The sequence below is a fragment of the Nematolebias whitei genome, chromosome 14, assembly GCF_014905685.2.
Source record: "Nematolebias whitei isolate Nwh7 chromosome 14, NemWhi1, whole genome shotgun sequence".
Taxonomy (NCBI): Eukaryota; Metazoa; Chordata; class Actinopteri; order Cyprinodontiformes; family Rivulidae; genus Nematolebias; species Nematolebias whitei.
Window position 1 is genome coordinate 21,859,628 of NC_056511.1, and position 11,099 is coordinate 21,870,726.

The following is an 11,099-nucleotide window of genomic DNA, read 5'->3' on the forward strand; positions in this document are numbered from 1 at the left end:
ATATATATATACTGTATATAGGGTGGGGGTAAAAAAGCATGTTTTGGAAGATGGAGTATTTCCAAATCATAAGAACAATCTTTTCTTATAGAAGACAATATTGCTTACAGTGTGGTTCTTCTCTTTCAGGCTTGGATGATGAGGCATGGAGGATTCCAATACTCTGTGTGTTGGTAGCAGACTTCCAAGAGGAGAGGATGTGTCAGGTAGCGAGCAACAAGATGGTCCAGAGGAGGCAGCAGACGAGACCAGTTTGCCCAACCTTTATTTACAGATCGAGTGGATGAGATTGAGTATTTCCTGGCGATGGGTGCTGAGACTTGGAAGAACCAAACTTGCAGGAGGTACTGGAGGCACAGGAGGAAGGTTTTGCAAGATAGATGCCCCCCAAAAAAGAACAATAATTTCCAAGCTAAAATTAATCTTTGACTCATAGGTTGACTTCACCATGGGTGAACCAACGCTCAAGCACCAATATGTGATCTGGCTGCGGTCTTAATGTGGCTCTGGCTCATCAAGGTGGCTGCTGCAGCTGTAGGAAATTGTGCACACCTGTTGCTTCTGAGTGTGGAGAAGTGGTGAGTGACAGGCAGAGAGGAAACAGGACCTGGAATCCTCAGTATACATACGTATACATACATACATACATATATATATATATAATTTGAACTGTGCTATATAGTACCAACTAAAGTGTTAAACTACATTCACAGAAATATCATTTAAGTTTACCAACAACGTCTAAGTGATAAAAGTGGAATATATATGAAAGATTAAAAAAAAACCTCCTTTGTCATTTAGAAAATTATCATTTTAAAAACAGTTCATTTTTGGTCAAGAAAATCTAGTTTAAGCAGACTGAAACAGGCAATTTTCATTTTTACTACGTTCCTTGAAGGTCACATAAAAGTTTGTGAGGAGTGCTGCACATGGGTAAAAAATGTCACATGGCATGTTACAATCTAGTCTTTGAGTTGTGCTAAGTGTCAATCTTGTTCAGTTTTGTTTTGTATTGGATAAAGCATTTTATTTTGCCCAATCAGATGGGAGTGGGCGAGATTAATGGTGCGCTGCATGAAATGTGAGTCTGTGTGGAAAGCAGACGAGTGCAGAGAGCACAGCGACACAGACATGCGACAATAACAAAGTAAACCTGTCCATTACCGGTTATTCAATTAAAAAAATACTTTATTAATCCCAGAGGGAAATTAAATGTTGTTGTAACTCGTCATCCTGGTTTCATTAATGAGTTGTTATAGATGCTGATGGCTGTGGGCAGGAAGGATCTCTTGTAGCGTCTGTCCTACAACGTATTTGAAGAAGCCTCTGACTGAAGACACTTTGTTGTTGTATGCCAGTCTGATGAAGAGGATGCTGAGGGTTGTCTATAATGTTCTTCATTTGATGAAGAATCCTTCTTTGAACAATCATCTCCAAAGGTTCTAGAGGAGTCCCCAGAACTGAGCCAGCCTTCTTTATGAGCTTGTTGATGTTTTTTAAGTCACTTGCTCTGGTGCTGCTACCCCAGCAGATGATGGCAGAAGAGATAGCACTCTCTATAACAGACTTATAGAAGATATGGAGCATCTTGCTGCAAACATTGAAGGACTTCAGCTTCCTCAAGAAGTACAGTCTGCTCTGTCCCTTCTTGTAGACGGCTTCATGTTGCATTTCCAGTCCAGTCTGTTGTCCAGGTGAACTCCAAGGTATTTATACTTCTCCACCACCTCCACTTCTTCTCCCATGATGGAAATAGGGTTGGACCTGTTCCTGATTCTCCTGAAATCTACAATCATCTCCTTTATCCTGATGCATGCTCAATAATCCAGGTAGAAAAATCCAAAAAAGTTCAATCTGGTCCTCTGGACATTCAAAAAAAAAAAAAAAAACAAAACAAAGCAAAAAAATAATAAAATGTAGAAACGTTTCGTCTCTCATCCAAGAGAGTTCCTCAGTCTGAGGTGCTGTTTTCAGCTCAGTCTCTTAAATAGCACCTTCTCAGAGTGGATCAACCAGTTTGCTGCTGACAACCAAAACCAGCTGCTCACATGGTCAAGAGCTGAATACAGCACCTCAGACTGAGGAAGTCTCTCGGATGAGAGACAAAACGTTTCTACATTTTTTTTTTTTTTTTTTTTTGAATGTCCAGAGGACCAGATTGAACTTTTTTTAATCATCTTCTTTGTTTTGTTCACATTCAAGATGAGATGATTGTTTCCACACCATGCCACAAAGTGGTCCACCAGTTCCCTGTACTCAGCTTCTTGTCCATCTCTGATACACCCAACCACTGCAGAGTCATAAGAATATTTCTGCAGATGACAGGAGTCTGTTTTGTACTGGAAATCTGAGGTGTACAGAGTGAAAAGGAATGGTGGGAGTACAGTCCCCTGTGGTGCTCCTGAGCTACTGGCCACCTGGTCAGACATACAACCCTTCAGTCTCACAAACTATGGTCAGTTTGTCAGGTAGTATTTGATCCAGGTGATTGTTGAGGCTTCCACCTGAGTCTTCTGAAGTTTCTGACAAAGCAAATCAGGCTGGATTGTGTTAAATGCATTGGAGAAATCAAAGAACATGACTCTCACAGTGCTGTCTGCCTTTTCTAGATGACAGTGAGAAAAGGCAGACAGATTATGTAGAGTTGCCAACTGTAACGGACTTTAAGAAGCATATGAAAGTGGACCAGGAGCTAATCTTTGGACCTGCTGGACGACTAAAAGTTTTCCATTTAGTCGTTGGGTTTCCACCATTGAGGGTGCTGCCGGGAAGGGCCTCGGTGTTCGTGTGACATCACTTGCCTACTTACCTTACTCAGTGCCAAATTAAAAGGGTCTCCACATCTACCTTTTTTGATCCAATCTCAACCTCTGAAGGATTTGCGAGTATACAACCAAACCAGTGCTTGTGCTTTTTTATTTTTTGTTCAGTGAGCGAATGAGCTGTTTGTTTTTATCTCCCATGCTCCCAAGCATCAACTCAGGCCTGCAACGGGTTATTTTGGGGTTAAGTTTTATGTTTGAAAAGTTTTACAGGTTTTTTTTTAAAACAATGATCTGTTTTATTTTATGTGTGAAGCAAATTAAATTCTTAGTGGGTTAAACAAAGTGTAAAGTCATAATTCCCTGCTAAGTGGAGGCACCGCCATTAGATTAAATATAAACAGTAAGTTGTATCTCCTGTAAGCTGTTAGTGCTGCTATTCTTTATAATAATGTTCCCAGGGCCCCGATCAATGTGTTACACTTCAAGCTAACCTAGTGGTTAGCTCTTTAGCTACGTGGTATGGGTGCTATATGTTTCATGTCTGGGTTAAATTATTTAAGTCGTTTTCCCATTTGTGGTGAAATTAGTCTGGATTTATAAAATACGGGAAAATTAAAACAAGTGATGTTCACACATTTTAGCTGATTTCAGTTATTAAATTCCAAATTAGAATATTATGCACTCATTACAACATGTTTCTGACAACTAATGTGGAAACCTTTCAGTACGCTGAGTTATTGTCGGGGTTTAACAGACACTCCACTTTCAGTTTTTTACTTTCCGGTTTTAGTCCATTGTTTGAAAACAAATGCATCTTTGAGATGAGATCCTGGAGATCCTGGAGACAGTTCCCACCTGCCTGAAGACTGCCACCATCATCCCAGTCACAAAAAGCTCTACAGTGACTGGTCTGAATGACTATCGGCCAGTGGCCCTCACCCCAATAGTCGCGAAATGCTTCGAAAAACTGGTCACGACTCACATCAAAACAACCATCAACATCAACGAGGACCCTCATCAGTATGCATACCGTGAGAACCGATCAACAGAGGATGCCATCTCCTCTGTGGTCCACACTGCGCTCAATCACCTGGAGCAGAAAAACTCTTACGTCCGTATGCTCTTTGTGGACTTCACATCTGCCTTTAACACCTTGATCCCCCAAACCCCGATGGACAAACTATCCACACCTGGACTAAGCCCCTCCATTTGCAACTGGGTACTAGACTTCTTAACAGACCACAGTTAGTGAGGATCCACAACTTCTCCTCCTCCACCATAACCCTCAGCACTGGCTCTCTTCAGGGATGTGTGTTGAGCCCCCTCCTGTTTACTCTGCTCACGTATGATTGTGCAGCTACCCATCCAGGCTGTCACATTGTAAAGTTTGCAGATGATACGGTGGTGGTGGGATGCATCACAAACAATGATGAGTCCAGCTACAGGCAAGAGGTGGAACACCTGGAGAGCTGGTGCAAAGAGAATAACCTTCACATCAATGTGAAGAAGACGAAGGAGATGGTCGTGGACTTCAGAAGGAACAAACACACCTACACCCCCCTGAACATAGGAGGACCTGCGGTGGAAGTGGTCTCCAGCTACAAGTACTTGGGTGTACACCTGAATGACAACCTCAGCTGGGGCAACAACACCACCAGCCTGATCAAGAAAGCTCATCAGAGACTCTACTTCCTCAGGCGGCTGAGACGAGCTGGTCTGGGAAGCTCAGTCCTCACCTCCTTCTACAGGTGTGCAGTGGAGAGCATCCTGTGCTCGAGCATCAATGTGTGGCATGGAGGCTGCACAGCTGCAGAAAGAAAAGCTTTGCAGAGAGTGGTGAAGGCTGCACAGAAGACTGTTGGAGTCAGTCTCCCCACCATCACAGACATCTACACCTCCAGATGCAGGAAGAGGGCCACCTGCATCATGAAGGACCCCACTCACCCAGCACACACACTTTTTGCCCCACTCCACTCAGGAAGAAGATTGAGAAGTATTAAGTGTAGAACCATTAGACTGAGGAACAGCTTCTACCCTGAGGCTGTTAGACTCATGAATCTCTAACCAGGATAATCACTGTGAAAAATCACATCATGTTGATGCTGATCTGTTTCATGTTGCTGCTGATCTGTTTCATGTTGCTGCTGATCTGTTTCAATGTTGATGTGTTCATTCGTGCTCATCCGCTCACACAGACTCATGTTCATGTTTGTGCTGATGTTCAATGTTTTATGTTATGAGTGCTTAGTGTATATTTAGTTTATGTTTTTCTTGGTTCATATCTTAGATGTTGTTGCTGTTTTTCTTATACATTTTATTGTTGGGTGTAACTGGGACCCTGTGTACATAATTTCGTTCCACCACATGTACCACATGAGGTGCGAATGACAATAAAGAATCTCTGACTCTGACTCTCTCTGATCTTTAATACAAACAAAAAGTAATGCCATAGCCAGGAAATCATTTCAAAATTGTAATTGGTGATTTGATAATATTTTTGGTGGTTTATTTATTTATTTATTTTTTGTCTTTTCCTGTATTGCACAAACACATGTTTAAAATATCCCAGTCAAGCATGACATCATTACCACTTGTTCTTAAAACAGGAATAATTAAAACAAAAGTAAAAAAGTATAAGCAGCAAAAAAGTGTGACCTAATAATTTTTCAATAAGCTTGGCGCTTTTCTAAAGTAGTAAGTAAATAATAAATCTCAAACATTCCCAGAATCATGTGCTTTTTTGTGTGCTCCATGGTTCTGTCAGTCTTTTGCAAGCTCTGCAAAAAAAGAAAAAAAAAAAAGGTCCTTCTGTTGATACTGCGTGGCCATGTGAATGAACAGCATCCCTTTGTAAGTTATCTGTGGCAGGTTACCACATTCACCTTGATGAATATGATGTAGAAAGTAATATTTGGATGTATAAGCCAATAAAAATGATGCTAAGAGCTCTGACAGCCAAGCAGCCATCAGGCCCTTCAAAAGAGTAATGGGGAGAGTCCACAGCCCTCTTTGAAATTAGATTCTCAGTGGAAGAAAATGTATGCACATTGTGGTGATTGTTGTCACACTCTCTCATTGTCTGCAACTCAAAAATTACCCCCCCCCCCCCCCCACACACACACACACAGGAATATTAGCTGTTAAACGTGCAGTGCAACCTTTGAGAAAGTGGTGGTGTCAGTGATGAATGGTGTTGGAGGCCAGAAACAGGCAATGAATTTGAGGTTGATGATGCGACTCATAACAGGGCACGAGACAGCAGTGCTCGCCATCAATCTCCCCCACCCCCCCCCCCCCCCCACACACACACACACACCTCCCCGTCCCCTGCAGACACCTGGCACATGCATCAGCAGCCACAACGCTCGAAGTGAATTGAAGCTACTGCTGATAAAAACGAGCGCACGCTGATGTGCAACGCCTGCTGGGAAGACACTCGGCCTCCAGCCAAATGCTTCTTTGTAACAAAGTGGAACCTCGCATGAGACTTTATTAAAATACTAGCTCACCGCCCACATTTGTAATCACTAAGCTAAAGGGCACAGGTGGCTGCTGAAAGGAGTCATAATCCTGCAGTCCTTCATGGCAACAAAACAAGTTTTAAACCTGCTCTTCATTTATGTTTGTATTCAAGAGAAAAGGATTTTGTTTTACCAGCAAACACCATGTGAGGTACCACAGTAACAAATATAGCTGCCTTAACAGACTAAAACCACAAAATATTGAAAATAAATTGTCCACACCTCTTTAGCATAAATTTTTGTTGTTGTTGTAATTTACCTTCAGCCGCAGCTGAAACCTGTTTCTGTAGGGTTGTATGGGCAGGTTAAGAAAAGTTAGTATCTTACCTGTTGTAGATAGCTATTTCAACAACATCAGTTTGGAGAAAGAGAGTTCATGTGTGACCTGATTGACATGCTGACAGCTAGTTTAAGGAGAGAGAAAAAGGTAGATGTCTTTCATGGCACACATTCTGACCTGAAAGGTTTGGGAAAGCAAAGATGTATTGGGGGCTGCATTCCACTAAACGTTAACTCACGCAAGTTTTTAATGGTACGCAGCCACTATTAATACACCTGTGCATCCCTATTTGTCATAATGAATGTCTGCCATATTACCATGCTGAAACATCATATATTTTAAATAATCACTTTCACACTACTCTGTTAGTTTTACTTGTTATTTGGTCATGGTCATGCATTGATAGCATGGTAGCAGCTAGCTGTAGCACTTCAGGTGCAGCCGAGTCGCTTCCAACAGGAACATCATTAATTTCTGACAGAATAACAGCTCAATAAAAACTTGACCTCAATCAGAATCAGAATCAGAATCAGCTTTATTGTTACTGGACCAAAGCACAACCAAATTACATTTCAGTACAACCTGTCTGAGTAAAACACAAACAAACAGACATGGGGAGACGGAGGTGTCTGAGGCTGTGGTTTTGTGGTGGGCGCTGCCATTTTCATTTAGATAGGAAAAGAGAAACACGAGGGAAGGAGAGGTGTAAAAAAAACCATATATTGCACTGTGTCCTAGATGGGACACAGTGAAAAAGTTGCAAAAAAAACTCAGCAAAGAATAGCAACATATTGATGACATAATAATGCATAAATGCATGAGGAAGGCCAATGAAGGAGGTGAGTTTGTCCATGGACACTGCCAGATAGTCCCCATAGTCCTGATAAGAGATGGTGCAGTGTCTATCAGCCGGCTCAGCTCTGACACAGGTCCACAGATGTCCTTGGGAAGGGAGAAGGTGGGCGGGGGGTGGGGGAGGGGGGAGCAGAGCTTCTTGTTCACAAAACATCCATAAAATTGGAGATAGTTGGCCAATTCAAGGCTGACACGGGGGAGACATCAGATAACAACAGTTATTTTGGGTCAGGCAGACGCTGCTTGATTTCTGTCTGCCTTATAGTTCTGCTGGTACATCTCAACGGCGACTCCAAATAGCCAAATTTTGTTGTCAGCACCACTGGGCTGAGCTTGTAGCTTCTCCAAGGTCAATTCCTTCTCGCCAGTGAGTTTCAGGAGCTGCAAGTAGCTTGTGATTCTCATAAATTGCATCCAGCTTACAGCTCAGGTCACACAGCATCTGAGTCTGAGTGTTGACAGCACAGCACATTCCTTCATGCAAGCCGGGCAGCTTCACAATGGTCAGAGCAGCTGCTGATGTTTTTCACACTTGTCAATATGCCAGGCGACCACCAACTCTAAAAAGCATAAATCCTATCATAAATCCAATTATGAATGCATCTTCTACATCCTCAACAGACAATAGGGACAGACACACGATCTTCCACTGCCCCAGGAATCCATCGTGTATCCAGCTGCAAGTGTCCCATTGGGCAGAAGGGCTCTCCTTCGCCCTGTCTTCTTGTCGAGAAAGATTTATCAATTGCGTTGAGAGACCAGCTGACCAGATCCATAATTTACAATTTGGAGGATATGTAAAGAGAGACTCTGATTGGGTTCACAGGGCAAAGAGCAAAGCAGGAGGGAAACAGGAGCTGGAGGGAAAAGCATCCGCCTTCATCAAGAGCAAGCAGGAAATTGTAAAGGTTTATAAAACGGAGTTCGCTTAAATGCTTATTAAAGTTTTGAGTGAAGATGTTTTCAGATGGTAGTAATCCATTCCAACTAGCCATCAGCTCTTCAATCCGACCAGTGTTAAAGTCTGTTTGTCCAAACTTCAAGGCACTATCTGGAACAGGTAAGATATTAATTATTCATGACATTTCCACAGAACCATACTCCCAAGACCTGAATTAAATTCAATTCAGTTTATTCATATAGCGCCAAATCACAACAAAGTTGTCTCAGGGCACTTTACAGGAACATTCACAAACATAAAAGCCAATTAGTAAAGTTCTCTATCTAAGGAATCCAGCAGACAAGTTGAATCTTGGCTTCGTTGCATTCTCCCATCCTGAGCAAGCACAGTGGCAACTATGGAAAGGAAAAACTCCCTTTTAAAAGGAAGAAACCTCCAGCAGAACCAGGCTCAGGACAAGCAGCCATCTGCTTTGACCGGCTGGTTGAGAGGACAGGAAGGAGAGACAGACAAACACAGAATGGTAGGTCCAGGTGTACCTGAAAGACAAAAAACAACACATGTTAAGGATAGAAAAAATTATTACAAATACAAAACAGAACTGAACTGTCCCTTTATTAAGCTTAGAGAGTGTAAAAATGTATTTCTGTTAGTGAGCTCAACTCCATTCTGATTTATGGGAGGAATAACGGGAATCATATAGAACAGGAACACTTTAATGCATCCGGACTCAAGTGTTAACTTGTTCTACTCTACCTGCTTTGTATTTGTAATTATTTATATCCTTATCATGTGTTTTTTGTCTTTCCTCCAATAGGAAGTACTCCTGGACCTGCCATTTGGTGTTCGTTTCTCCTTCCTGTCCTCTCAAACCAGCCGGTCGAAGCAGACAGCCCCTCGTCCTGAACCTGGTTCTGCTGGAAGTTTCTTCTTGTTAAAAGGGAGTTTGTCCTTTCCACTGTTGCCTTTGTGCTTGCTCAGGATGAGAGACTGCAATGGAGTGAAAATTCAATGTAGTCTACTGGCTTCTTTAGGTAGATAACTTAATTGGCTTTTGTACGTAGGTGGATGTTTTTGTACAGTGCCCTGTGACAAATTCTGTTGTGACTTGGCGTAAATAAACTGAGCTGAAACGGAACCGCATAAAATCTGATGAGTTTCCCTGCACTGAATATCTACAGGAACTGTCATCTCAAACTAAATCTTTGTGTAGAAAAATTAAATGATAGAATTTGCTTCAACCATTCTCCTTCTTCAAACACCCATTACTATATTTTTTCAGCTGCCATAATAAAAATAGGATTTTATAATTGAAAAGAAAAACAAAACTGCTTGTCCTTTGATCATATTTCTAACATATTTGCAGCAAGGTGATTTTCTTGGGCGTCTCTGCCTGTCAGCATGTATCGTGTTGGTCTGATGCTGGTTAAGGCAGCACTGAATTTATACCTCGAGGCAAACAAACAGAAGGAAAGATGAGTCCTCCAAAACTCCTTGTTGAAGAGGAAACTGTTATCGGTTATCAGCGCACCACCCGACTGGACGGGAAGTAATTTAAACGCTGTTTGAAATGCAGTAATTTGCCAGTGTGACTCATCACTGACACCTACAGCAACAAAAACACCTCTGATCCCATATGTGTGTGTGTGTGTGTGTGTGTGTGTGTGTGTGTGTGTGTGTGTGTGTGTGTGTGTGTGTGTGTGTGTGTGTGTGTGTGTGTGTGTGTGTGTGTGTGTGTGTGTGTGTGACAAAGCAACAAGCTGGTGTTTGAGGTTAACAGATAAAGGCATGGAAGGGCATGTGGTTAAAAGAAAAGGATCATATATGATTTCTGCTTTTTTAAATAAATATTTCTGTACCTGCTCTGAGTGACTTTGCTGACCTTTAATTAGCATAATTTAAAAAAGAGTCTTTTCTCGTTGATTGCACTCACTTGAAGCTTGATCCTATAATGTGAAGTGGCACCTCAAGCTGTTAAAAAATGTCCACATTGGATCCTGATTCTGCTTAACGTGGGGAAAAGGAAGCACGCTGCAGATTCCAAGGAATATTTGCGTCTGGCAATTCAAATCACGGTGCCCACATCCTGATATCTGACAGGAAGCCACCACCAAATTAATACAATTTTGAGGACAGCTTTATGATATTAAAGCAAACAGGGCACTCTCACTGAAGGTGAAGGGATGAGGGAAATTATCATGATTAATCCAGGGTTACAGACATCCAGGAACGTAATCAGTCTTTCACTTTTTAATCATTATCTTCCTCTGATTCACTTGGCTCAAGATTTAAAAGAAGATATCAGGCTGCATTGTGCCAAAAAAAGACCTTAAACAAGACTTTCAATTATAGATCCTGTATGAGGAAATTGATCAAGCCCTGCAGTTTGCGACTCATGCATAATAATATTAAGAATGATGACGATAATGACTAATAACCTTCTGACAACAGCCATGAAGGAAACAGATCTGCTCCACTTGCTCATCAGCCAATCAATCTAAACCAGGGGTCTGCAACCTGTGGCTCTGCAGCCACATGCGAATCTTTGGTCCCTCCGCAGCGGCTCTTTCAAGCTTTGACCAAAACTGACATAAATTTAATTTTATAGGATGTTATACCCACAACAAAAAATGACTAGTTTTAGCTGCTTTCCTGTCATTTCCTTTGCAAATATATGTATACTAGTACTAATACACAAATTAAATTATACTCCATTTGGAGTGGTGGTGCAGCGGTTAGAGAAGGTGGGCCTGTGAGATCACCGGTTCAAGCCCCGG